Source organism: Schistocerca gregaria, chromosome 5, assembly GCF_023897955.1.
Source record: "Schistocerca gregaria isolate iqSchGreg1 chromosome 5, iqSchGreg1.2, whole genome shotgun sequence".
Taxonomy (NCBI): Eukaryota; Metazoa; Arthropoda; class Insecta; order Orthoptera; family Acrididae; genus Schistocerca; species Schistocerca gregaria.
Window position 1 is genome coordinate 316,734,429 of NC_064924.1, and position 13,707 is coordinate 316,748,135.

Consider the following 13,707-nt stretch of genomic DNA (forward strand, 5'->3'; position numbering starts at 1 on the left):
CGCGTTCCTCTGATTTGGAGCCGAGTGGAAGGCTTAAACCAGAGGATCAGACGATTCTGCGAACAGCTGCGGTGCAAATTTCTCGACCTCCGCTATCGGGTGGAGAAATGTAGGGTCCCCCTGAATAGGTCAGGCGTGCACTACACGCGGGAAGCGGCTACAAGGGTAGCGGAGTACGTGTGGAGTGCACATGGGGGTTTTTTAGGTTAGAGAATTCTCTCCCTAGGCCCGACAAGACGCCTCCTGAGACGCGGAAAGGTAGGAGTAGGCAAAATGCAACAGGGAATAACAATTTTAAGTGCTAATAGTAAACTGCAGCAGCGTCTATAGAAAGGTCCCAGAACTGCTCTCATTAATAAACGGTCACAACGCCCATATAGTACAAGGGACAGAAAGTTGGCTGAAACCAGACGTAAACAGTAATGAAATCCTAAACTCAGAGTGGAATTTATACCGCAGAGACAGGCTGGACAGTGAAGGGGGAGGCGTGTTTATAGCGATAAGAAGTGCAATAGTATCGAAGGAAATTGACGGAGATCCGAATTGTGAAATGATTTGGGTGAAGGTCACGGTTAAAGCAGGCTTAGACATGGTAATTGGATGTCTCTATAGGCCCCCGGGCTCAGCAGCTGTTGTGGCTGAGCACCTGAAGAATTATTTGGAAAATATTTCGAGTAGATTTCCCCACCATGTTATAGTTCTGGGTGGAGATTTTAATTTGCCGGATATAGACTGGGAGACTCAAACGTTCATAACGGGTGGCAGGGACAAAGAATCCAGTGAAATATTTTTAAGTGCTTTATCTGAAAACTACCTTGAGCAGTTAAACAGTGAACCGACTCGTGGCGATAACATATTAGACCTTCTGATGGCAAACAGACCCGAACTATTTGAATCAGTTAATGCAGAACAGGGCATCAGCGATCATAAAGCGGTTACTGCACCGATGATTTCAGCCATAAATAGAAATATTAAAAAAGGTAGGAAGATTTTTCTGTTTAGAAAAATTGACAAAAAGCAGATTACAAAGTACCTGATGGCTCAACATAAAAGTTTTGTCTCAAGTACAGATAGCGTTGAGGGTCAGTGGACAAAGTTCAAAACCATCGTACAATATGCGTTAGATGAGTATGTGCCAAGCAAGATTGTAAGAGATGTAAAAGAGCAACCGTGGTACAACAACCGAGTTAGAAAACTGCTGTGGAAGCAAAGGGAACATCACAGCAAACATAAACATAGCCAAAGCCTTGCACACAAACAAAAATTACGCGAAGTGAAATGTAGTGTGAGGAGGGCTATGCGAGAGGCGTTCAATGAATTCGAAAGTACAGTTCTGTGTACTGACTTGGCAGAAAATCCTAAGAAATTTTGGTCCTATGTCAAAACGGTAGGTGGATCAAAACAAAATGTCCAGACACTCTGTGACCAAAATGGTACTGAAACAGAGGATGACAGACTAAAGGCCGAAATACTAAATGTCTTCTTCCAAAGCTGTTTCACAGAGGAAGATTTCACTGTACTTCCTTCTCTAGATTGTCGTACAGTTGACAAAATGGTAGATATTGAAATAGACGACAGAGGGATAGAGAAACAATTAAAATCGCTCAAAAGAGGAAAGGCCGCTGGTCCTGATGGGATACCAGTTCGATTTTTACACAGAGTACGCGAAGGAACTTGCCCCCCTTCTTGCAGCGGTGTACCGTAGGTCTCTAGAAGAGCGAAGCGTTCCAAAGGATTGGAAAAGGGCACAGGTCATCCCCGTTTTCAAGAAGGGACGTCGAACAGATGTGCAGAACTATAGACCTATATCTCTAACGTCGATCAGTTGTAGAATTTTGGAACACGTATTATGTTCGAGTATAATGTCTTTTCTGGAGACTAGAAATCTACTCTGTAGGAATCAGCATGGGTTTCGAAAAAGACGGTCGTGTGAAACCCAGCTCGCGTTATTCGTCCACGAGACTCGGAGGGCCATAGACACGGGTTCCCAGGTAGATGCCGTGTTTCTTGACTTCCGCAAGGCGTTTGACACAGTTCCCCACAGTCGTTTAATGAACAAAGTAAGAGCATACGGACTATCAGACCAATTGTGTGATTGGATTGAGGAGTTCCTAGATAACAGAACGCAGCATGTCATTCTCAATGGAGAGAAGTCTTCCGAAGTAAGAGTGATTTCAGGTGTGCCGCAGGGGAGTGTCATAGGACCGTTGCTATTCACAATATACATAAATGACCTGGTGGATGACATCGGAAGTTCACTGAGGCTTTTTGCAGATGATGCTGTGGTGTATCGAGAGGTTGCAACAATGGAAAATTGTACTGAAATGCAGGAGGATCTGCAACGAATTGACGCATGGTGCACGGAATGGCAATTGAATCTCAATGTAGACAAGTGTAATGTGCTGCGAATACATAGAAAGATAGATCCCTTATCATTTAGCTACAAAATAGCAGGTCAGCAACTGGAAGCAGTTAATTCCATAAATTATGTGGCAGTACGCATTAGGAGTGATTTAAAATGGAATGATCATATAAAGTTGATCGTCGGTAAAGCAGATGCCAGACTGAGATTTATTGGAAGAATCCTAAGGAAATGCAATCCGAAAACAAAGGAAGTAGGTTACAGTACGCTTGTTCGCCCACTGCTTCAATACTGCTCAGCAGTGTGGGATCCACACCAGATAGGGTTGATAGAAGAGATAGAAAAGATCCAACGGAGGGCAGCGCTCTTCGTTACAGGATCATTTAGTAATCGCGAAAGCGTTATGGAGATGATAGATAAACTCCAGTGGGAGACTCTGCAGGAGAGACGCTCAGTAGCTCGGTACGGGCTTTTGTTAAAGTTTCGAGAACATACCTTCACCGAAGAGTCAAGCAATATATTGCTCCCTCCTACGTATATCTCGCGAAGAGACCATGAGGATAAAATCAGAGAGATTAGAGCCCACACAGAAGCATACCGACAATCCTTCTTTCCACGAACTATACGAGACTGGAATAGAAGGGAGAACCGATAGAGGTACTCAGGGTACCCTCCGCCACACACCGTCAGGTGGCTTGCGGAGTATGGATGTAGATGTAGAAGTGTCATGACGTCGATTCTGAACGTATTTGTATGAAGTGTAGCCATGTATGGAAGTGAAACATGGATAATAAATAGTTTGGACAAGAAGAGAATAGAAGCTTTCGAAATGTGGTGCTACAGAAGAATGCTGAAGATTAGATAGCTAGATCACATAACTAATGAGGAGGTAATGAATAGAATTGGGGAGAAGAGGAGTTTGTGGCACAACTTGACTAGAAGTAGGGATCGGTTGGTAGGACATGTTCTGAGGCATCAAGGTATCACCAGTTTGGTATTGGAGGGCAGAGTGGAGGGTAAAAATCGTAGAGAGAGACCAAGAGATGACTACACTAAGCAGATTCAGAAGGTTGTGTTATAGTAGGTGCTGGGAGATGAAGAAGCATTCACAGGATGGAGTAGCATGGATAGCTGCATCCAACCAGTCACAGGACTGAAGACCACAACAACAACAGATCACAATTCTGTTCAAGTTGAAACATGCTTCGTTACATGATATCGGCGAATGTCAAATCTTGAGACGATGTTCATAAATCCATAATAACTCTTCTTTCTTCATCTTTGCCTCCAGCAGTAATCCTATAAAATTTCCCTCTCCTCTGGCCTCATAGAAGTGTGGTATAATTTCAAGGGAAACTACAGGAAATATGATACGTGCCGTAGGAATGCCCAGTATGGAGGGAAATACGTTACTTATATTCCGTCAATCACGAACTGCTGACGGCGGCAAGCGTTTGAGAAAAGGATGACAGCCCTTTCCCTGTACCGAGCTGTTTCTTCCTGTGATCATCTGCGAATAGTATCAATAAGGAATCACGTCACGGTTGCTTGTGGAGTACAGATGAAAGTGTGTATGCAGAATTTGACAGTTTCAGTTTTTCTGTGTCGTGGAAGCTCACAACAGCTAGTCTGTTTAGTCCGCCCGGATGCGGCTCGCATATCGCCCCATCATTCGCTGCGCTGTTGTCTTCATGTAGCGTCGGAGTAGCGCGTGCAAGCGGAGGGAACGAGGCGGCTGCGGCGTTGCCGTGCCGAACGATCTGAGCCGACCATTCTGTGACGTCACACAAGACAGAGAGCGCGCTAGGTGCTACGTCACACATTCGTCTCCTTGAGCCGTGGAGAGCGGGACAAAATAAAGCAACAGGAGCAGGGAGTGAGAGGCGAGGGCAGGGATGTCGGACATTGCGAGATGGGGGGCAGGCGCCGAGCCGCCCACGCGAGTCGTGCAGTCTGCCCCCACCAGCACCTCTCCCCCTACACCCCCTCCCCCCCCCCCCATTCTTCGCTACTCATTCGCCCATCCACTGCGCTGCTGCAGCCAGCTCGCTGAACTCGGCGCACAGATCACGCTCGCTCGCCCTGCTTGTTTTTCTAGGCAGTTGACGAAATTAGCTGTTACGCAACATTCATACTCCGACGATAAGTCTAGGAACGCGTCTCTGTCTGTAATAGCAACGATGAAGTAGCAGTCACTCGTTATCTCATATGTAGTGGTGACGGCAGCAGTTTGGAGGTCACCGGAAGAATTCTTTTCATGTATAAAGAGCGACGTAACCCGCCTCTGGAGCTGAGCCTCTCTGAGTGAGGAGCAGGGAACGATTTCTATTACCAGCAAATGAATTGCTTTAATTGGAGAACTGCGACTGGATCTATTAAGTCTCTCGAGAACAAGAAGCTTCCTGGACAAATAACGGCTCTGATTTCGGAAGCTGATATTGACCGGAAGAGTGATATTGTGCTCATATATCACTATAATTAAGCTGTCCAGTGACGCCTTTCCAATTAATCTGCGGTCGGTCAGCATGCCAGTGTTTATGTGGATGGGAGCGTCACTGAATTTAGTTTGTAAAGAGTGAACATTCTATGAAAGTGTAATACATTTTAGTTGATAAGTCAGCTGCTTGCACGTATCTCCGAAACCAAAAAGGGTTTTTATTCTACATCTACGCACATACTCTGAAAACCACTGCCTTTCCAGAGTACTAAGTCTTAGGGTCTCTCCCCGTTGTAATACGTATTAGGATTTCTTCACGTTCCATTCGCAACTGAACGCTGAAATAATGATTGTTTTAAAACTTCTGTCCGCGCTATCATTATACCGAATCTTATTTTTCGGTTCTTGCGGGTGCGACATGTAGGTGCTGTAGTATGCACTATACCAAGTTTCGGACAGCTATTATTGGATTTTAAGATGCAGTGTTCTAAAGGTGGCAGGAGTAAAATACAGGGAGCGAAAGGCTTTATACAATTTGTACAGAAACCAGATGGTAGTTATAAGAGTCGAGGGTACGAAAGGGAAGAAGTGGTAGAGAATGGAGTGAGACAGGGTAGTAGCTTATCCTCGATGTTATTCAATCTGTGTATTGAGCAAGCAGTAAAGGAAACAAAAGAAAAATTTGGAGTGGAAATTAAGTCCAGGGAGAAAAAATAAAAACTTGACATTGTAATTCTGTCAGAGGCAACAAAGAAGTTGGAAGAGCAGTCGAATGGAATGGACAGTGTCTTGAAAGGAGGATATAAGATGAACGAAAAGCAAAACGAGGATAATGGAATGTAGTCGAAATAATCAGGTGATGCTGGGGGCATTAGATTAGGAAATGAGGCACTTAAAGTAGTAGATGAGTTTTCCTATTTGGAAAGCAAAATAGCTGGTGATAGTCGAAGTAGAGTGAATATAAATTGTAGGATGGCAATTGGAAGAAAAGCGTTTCTGAAGAAGAGATTTAAGTCCCAGGAAGTCCTTTCTGAAAGTATTTGTGTGGAGTGTAGCCATGTATAGAAGCAGATTAGGCAAGAAGAGAATAGAAGCTTTTGAGATATGGTGCTACAGAAGAACGCTGAAGATTACCTGGGTAGATCACGTAACTAATGAGGAGGTACCGAAAATAACTGAGGAAAGAGAAAGCCTACCGCCGTGGCAGAGCGGTTCTAGGCACTTCAGTTTCGAACCGCGCGACCGCTACGGACGCAGGTTCGAATCCTGCCTCACGCATGGATGTGTGTGATGTCCTTAGGTTAGTTAGGTTTAAGTAGTTCTACGTTCTAGGGACTGATGACCTCGGATATTAAGTCCCATAGTGCTCAGAGCCATTTGAACCATTTGCAAAGAGAAATATGTGGTACAAACTGACTAGAAGAAGGGATCAGTTGGTAGGACACATTCTGTCATCACACTAATTTAGTACTGGAAGGAAGCATGGAGGGTAAATCGTAGAGAGAGTCCAAGAGGTGAATACACTAAGCAGATTCAGAAGGATGTCGGTTGCAGTAGTTACTCGGAGATGAAGAGGCTTGCACAGGATAGAGTGGGATGGAGAGCGGCATCAAACCAGTTTTTGGACTGAAGATCACAACAACAACAACGTAACATGCAGTGTGTCCACATTTCGTCTTTATGACGGCTGTAACATTGGTGGTGGCACTTTCAGTGACGTATCTTACTTGTTGTGGAGTAATGGCAGCCTATTCTTCCTCAAGAGCCTAAACACACCAAGGTAGTTATGATGGACTTTGGGGTCTGCTGCTACAAGCGATCATCGTCTTCGGGCAGTTCCTCTACTGTACAGAGTACACCATACCGTAAAATGTCTGATTTAGAATTCTCCTAACCATAATAATGGGATTAGAACGTACCCACGAAAGACACCCCCATACAGTAAGATCCCTCCTCTGTATTTCACTGTTGGCACTACGCATGATGACAACTAAAGTTCTCCAGGGATCCGACAAACCCAAATGCAGCAATCGTATTGTCGCTGGACAGAGCGCGAGTCACCACTCCAAATCAGTCATTTCTAGTCTTTTCTACTGTCAGTGCATCGCTCTTTATATCACCTAAACCTCAACTGAAATGGTTCAAATGGCTCTAAGCACTATGGTACTTAACATTTGAGGTCATCAGTCCCGTAGAACTTAGAACCACTTAAACCTAACTAACCTAAGGGCACCACTCATATCCATGCCTCATGCAGGATTCGAACCTGCGTCCGCAGCAGTCGCGCGGTTCCTAGAACCTAATACTAATTGTGATAACTATAATTATGAGTTTGCAGATGATGTAAATACCGATTTAATGTTGTTCACTGCGCTGTCTTCAGTCAGCAACAGAAATATCTGCTTGTATTTGGGTATCCAGATACTTTTGATCAGATAATGCACTGTCATGTTCCAATCAGCCTTCAGACTGGGGACAACCTTTGTCCGCTAAGCTTCAAAAATATGAAAGTAGAATGTGACTAAGTTATTTATGACAGCCTCGTATTCACATCATTTTGAGTGCCTGTGACAGCAGTTACGCTTACGGATAATAAACAGTGCTAACGAGAATATACATTGCTAATCAGACATATGTAGGGTGAGGTACACGTACACACGTGGCTTCCGTTTTCAATTACGGAGTGGAATAGAGTGCGTCCCGACATGTCAAGCCAATAGATGTTCAATGTGGTGGCTATCATTTGCTGCACACAATTGCAATCTCTGGCGTAATGAATATCATACACCCCGCAGTAGATCTGGTGTAATGTCGCCGCAGGCTGCCACAATACGTTGTTTCATATCCTCTGGGGTTGTAGGCACATCACGGTACACATTCTCCTTTAACGTACCCCACAGAAAGATGTCCAGAGGTGTAAGATCAGGAGAACGTGCTGGCCAATTTATGCGTCCTCCACGTCCTATGAAACGCCCGTCGAACGTGTACCTCACCCCTCATGGTAATGTACATGTGCGTCAGTGAAAAAGACCAATAAAAAGGTGTTAGCATGTGGACGTAATGTGCTGTTCCAGTCTCTTCTGTACCTAAGGTCCATCACCTTTCCCTTTGGATCCCTACGTAATTCGGTGCTCTGCGATACACATGATCGAACAGCGGAGGAGTGGTACTCAAGCGTCAACTTTAGGTTTACATTTTACAATGCAACAAACGACACTGATTACGTATTTGTTTATATGTTCAGATGTGCTAACAAAACTAACGGGGTTCCATTAAAAAAAAACGTAGGTTTGTTTTAAAAAACATACTTCCGTGCATTTTTTATTGTTTGTATTAACCAATTACACTAGCCCCTCTCCTCACGTTCGGCCTGTGGAATCGACTCGTCAGTATTTGATGTGGTTTACGAAATATATCCAGCGGTAATGTTAGGTGACTCACCCTGTATATAATTTCATTTGTTCTTATTGGCACCACATAAATTGTTAATTTCCAGAATGATTGCATTTAATGAAAACGTCAGAAATATAATTAATTTTATTGAATTCGTCGATTATGTAATTTGTTTATAGTATATTTGTCTTCATAATAACTCACAGATTACTGATGTCACATTGGTTGTTGTATGTGTGGTATATTTTATAGGGCCTGAAGATGACGTTGTTATAACGTTCAAACTAGTTGCCAAAATAAAATCGGCCTCTTAAATACAGCTGGAGGAATTTCTTCATTTTTAACTGACGTCTCACTGTCCTCCATTTCAACTATGGATGTACGAAGATACCTTTAAGATGGGTTATCTACACGTTGTTCTTGAAATCAGATTGTGAACTTCTTACAAATGAGTGTGATCAGAGAATTCATACAAATTTTCATTCATGTCGATTATTCTTTCCGTTGCCCCATGTAAGTTGTAAATACCCTTCAACGTGTTCCTTTCTTATTTGAATTTGTGTTACAAATCATTTATTGGACCTAAAATTTATGTAGACATTCGGGTCATGTTTCTGAAGACATATTATCATATACTGAGAATATGAGGGTAGTAGGCTTACAAAGTTACACATGTGGTCCCACACTAAGAGAGTTATGCGACAAGGGTGTCGCATTTTCAGAAGAGAGAACAATTTCTGGGTCTCCTGCAGACACAGTACGGATAACAGGTACATCAGAGTGCGCGAGAGGAATGACGTGGCAAATGAAAATATACTCCACAGTTGAAATACGTAGGACAGTACCATTCTTGTGAGCAAAACGTCTAAATTCCACACTAATTTACTGTGTACTTCTGGCGGTATATGGACCAAACGCAATGTAGCATCCAGCCGTAGTGAAATAATGCCAACACTGTGACCGAGGCCACACACACGCTCATCGGAAGTACATATCTTGCACCAAGAGGTTTCCATTTTTCGTGAAGCAGAAAGAACATATGGGAGGAAGAGATTCTCCAATGATGAGGATGTTCACACAGCATCATTATATGGCTTCGGTACCAAGGAACGGATTTCTGTCGTCAAGGAATTGATTAGATTGGGACACGTTGGCTTGGTTTTAAAAGTACAAGGTAAGCCTAGCGAGTGTTGCACTAACATTAGGGAGCCCTCCAAAATAAACTGGGAGAACTTATGCCTACTAAATGAGACAGGAATCAGAATTAATTTGATTTAATCCGATAAAATTATTGATAAAATAAATGAAAAACATTAGCAACACTAAAATTATAAGACTTTGGCATATCTGACGTAGGGGTTGGGGCTTTTATCACTGGCATCTGGTGCCTTCTGAAGAAACAGACAACTTTCTACTTTTGGGTACAATAGTACCTTCTGTTAAAAAGCGAACCTTCCCATTCCACTTTCTGGTTGTAAAATATTTTCGCCAGGAGTTTGCGCCAGAGCGGTCCATCCACGTGTGGGACATAAAAAGCACGTCTGATGCCTGGTGGTTGTTGACCCTCGCCTCTCCCTCTGCAGACCTTCTGCGAAGTGGATCTAGGGTGGCAGCCGACTCCACTGTCCCTGGGGACCCGTGTGCTTTTTACGCCACTCAGAATGCTTTCAACATTCTCTCATTTATACAAGTCATGCAAATCTGAATCAAGATTGAGGAGTAAGGGAGCATTAGTCAGTTACGACAGTCACTGGTACGGCTGTTTACCACATTCCTTGGAGTCAGTTAAATATTCCGATGAAATCTGTCTTTCTTTACGATGCTGCATACGTTACATGTCTGTTTCGGGGAAAACGGTCGTTTAACAAAAGTTCTAACCGCCATGTACCGAGACTTGGTGACTTTGTTTGGGAAACGGTGTCATGTATTTGTGTCACTTTGAAGTATAGTGCAGCATTCGGTAAGAGTTACTTGGCCTTCCATAAAAGTGTGTAGCTTACATTTTTTAGTCAACTCACATGTGACAAGTTGTAGTGACCACTGTAAAGCTGTATGATCTGCAAACAGGTGTCTATTGGTGCAGATGTAGAAATCTGTTTTCTTTGAAAAATACCAGTCTCATCAAGTATATATTAAGCTACGAACAGAGGATAAACAGTAACATAATTCTGGAAGTAGCAGTTTAGTTCATAGTAACGGTACTTCTGTCAATTGTCTACGGTACAGTTAGACAGAGTAAGTGGAAACAGTATTAAGGCCTGTAGCTACAGTTTACTGTTAATACAGCGTGTAGCCAAATTTATAAACCTTGATTTTCTGTTGCAAGTCTATACCTTGACTCGTTCGCATGCCACGATATTTCGTTTTATGCAGGGATCGTGGAACGCAATGAATGAATGCGTCCGAAACCAAAATTATCCACTATGGTATAGGGGCCAATGCCACACGTGCTACTGTCTACTTTCTATTCATTTATCTCTTTCAGAGAAACCCCATTTCACTACAAACAATTAAGTCATATAATAAAATAAGCAGATATAGATATCTGACATCAGTACCAAATGTAAAAGACCAACTATTACGTAATGATGTTGTACAAAGATAGCGTTTAAACTCTTCTTCGAGGTAATTAGACTACAAAATCTGTTAGTCTGTCTGCATCATTACAAGACGACACATAAATTTTTGATAAACACTAATTTACATACAAAAAATTGAAACATTAGAAAAACTCTTCAAATTTTGAAATTAAATTTTACAAGGACGGATGAAATGGAAAATACATTTGACAGCGGACCTATTCATGGAACTAAGAGCTACGTTCTCCTAGAATGTGCGTAGAGGCTTTTTTTCCATTGTCAAATTCTGTAGAACTTCTAGAAACCATTGCCTGCGATCCCACTAAACTGCAGATTTAGCATTGCCGACCGAAACAAAAAATGTTGCTGGCCTTAGCGATTATTATACTGGATAGCTCGGGTTTTCCCTAGTTCTCACTCTGTTCACGCGAAATTATAACCGATTCCTTGGTGCGGCTGCGGTTTTGGTATTCATCTACAGTCAAGATGGATACGAACCTTCACAGAACGGTGCTGAAATAACGTCGTCACTCTTTTTCTGTCGCTTCCGAGCTGCAGAAAGGAACTAGTCTCTCACCTTGGCGCACGTATTCCATCGCCAACTCTCAACAAACAACGAGCGCAGCAGTAAACATTGCAGTGAGCCACCCCATTTCCCATAAGGATGCCGCATCCCCTCGATACACAACGGAATCACAACAGTAGTCTAGTATTTGCCTGTGGAAAAAGAAAAATTATGATGGCTTCCTAATTCCTTATTCAGTTTTATGCAAAAAAGCTATTGTAATACATTCGTAAGAAGTCACCGATGCTAATTTGTAGGCATTTACATTTACACTTAGCCTCAAACACATCAGTCGAAAAAGAAAACACCATTATCTACGCTAGGGAAAAAACGTGAAATTTCAATATCGAAGAAAAAGTGCACTGTAGGACAGGAGGCACAAAGGTATGAATTTTGCATTCGAGTTGACAGTAATGTGACAAACTGCAGGGGCGAGGATTATCTTAGTGCAGTCCTAGGCTGCTAAATGTTGATTCTACTGGAAAATTTCAGGACACGTTTGGGAAAATTCACATATTCATCTAGTCGTATTCTGGCCCTGCGCTTCACTTTGCGTAAACAACCCAAAAAACTGTAGCTTTCAAATCACATTTCGTTAAACTTTACATAGTTCAGTCAACACTAAAAAACCAGATCATGGAAATCGTGCGATAAATGTAGTAACGTGAGCAGATCTGAAGTTTGTAGAAGTGTTGAATGGCTTCGAAGTTGAAAATGGCTTCAAAGTTGAATAAGCCTTCTTAAACGTTTATCACCTATCTCCACACCTCGAGGAGTACTAATGAGGCATTTCTATTGACACCAAGGGCGAGCATGGGACAGTTTGCAAGATCGGGGGGGGGGGGGGGGGGGGTGAACGTCTAGGTGTGGTGTATTTCTAATATTTTGGAAGGTGAATGGAAACTTGTAAGTAGTCCTGTTAAAAACCTGCGTGATACCAACACTGTATTTTTTTTCGTTTTCCTGACAGCTAGGGCGGGGGCTACCAAGCAGGATTTTCTCAGCAATTCTGACAATTTTTTACTATTTCAGGTTTTTAATTTTCAGTTTCAGCCTAACGTCAAGGGAGTATGGAGAAATGATTTTGTGGATATTTTCTAACTTGATTTCATAATTCTTTTTGAGATACAGAAGAATGCTGAAGATTAGCTGTGTAGTTCACGTAAGTTATGAGGAGGTACTGAATAGAATGGGGGAAAAGAGAAATTTGTGGTACAACCTGACTAGAAGAATGGATCGGTTGGTAGGACACATTCTGAGGCATCAAGGGATTACCAATTCAGTACTGAAGGGAAGCGTGGGGGGGATCGTAGAGGGAGACCAAGAGATGAATAAAGTAAGCAGATTCAGGAGGATGTAGGTTGAAGTAGTTATTCGCAGATGAAGAGGCTTGCACAGGATAGAGTAGCATGGAGAGCTGCAGCAACCAGTCTTTGGACTGAAGACAACAAGAAAAACAGCAACAACAACCTAGATTTAATCATATGAGGATGTAATTTCAGATATTTGAATCAAGAAGATGTATGTGTAGTCATATTTACAACATAAAAATATGTGCTTTAGATGTAGTATTGAAATATTCTTACCTTTTAGACATCAAAATAATCTAACTTAAAAGTAGTAAGTACGTGTGTATCAGTCTTTTGGAATGCAATAATTAATCTTCTGTAGTTCTTGCGGGACGACATGCTTCCAAACTCAACGAATCTGTTGCACAAAAAATTAGAAGTTTTGTATCTTGGTCCTCTTTGGAAAAATTTCTGCGGGCGGTCACGGTTACAGAGCTCCACGAGGTCAAGACTTCAAAGAACTAAAAGGTAACATTCCTCGACTTCGGTGTTCCCGGAGACGTCTCGCGAAACCGGTTATTTAGTACTGCTGCAGTGGCAGTTCCTAGATTTGCCGACTACTGAACATTAGCTGCAAATCAAAGCAGGAAAGTTGTGTTCTCGGAAGTTCGGTCGTTAATAGTTTTTATCATTCCGGAATGAAAAAAATCGAGACTGACGCCAAGAAGAATTCCTTGGCCATAGTATTTCCTGGGATCTTTCCTTTCCCCATTATTGTCCAATAATTAAGCTAAATCATATGCTCAATTAATTGTAATATTATTGTACATAAATAAGTGGAAATTGATTTTACGACCAGTTCAGCTCCTTTTTTTCGGATTAACGTAAGACTCCTCCTTTTACTGTGCTACTACTGGGTACTAATTTTATTTGAAAATTATGTTGGTTTACTTTGGTTTATCCCGTAAGGCCCGCTACATGTTTTGTATAGTTTGATGACTAGCCTCAACGTCATACCACAGTTCATTGCAGTATAGCTTACCGAGCGAGATGTAACGGTGGTGAAGTCGTCACTGGTTTGC